Genomic DNA, 200 nt, shown 5'->3' with positions numbered 1-200 from the left:
TCTAGTGTTGCCTTGTACTTGGATACTTGCCAACGACTGTTCTAGACATTGTATGCTGTACGGAGACACACAGATGTCGTTTTTTATTATTAAATTACAGTGCTATAAGATTAGGGCAATCCAAAATACTCTCAAACGTTTACACTTAATTTTTACAATTACTGTGCTGTTATCATACCATTGTATGTTTCCTGTAAATA

Source organism: Mizuhopecten yessoensis, unplaced genomic scaffold (assembly GCF_002113885.1).
Source record: "Mizuhopecten yessoensis strain PY_sf001 unplaced genomic scaffold, ASM211388v2 scaffold8507, whole genome shotgun sequence".
In the NCBI taxonomy this organism is placed as follows: Eukaryota; Metazoa; Mollusca; class Bivalvia; order Pectinida; family Pectinidae; genus Mizuhopecten; species Mizuhopecten yessoensis.
This window is presented reverse-complemented; position numbering follows the sequence as displayed.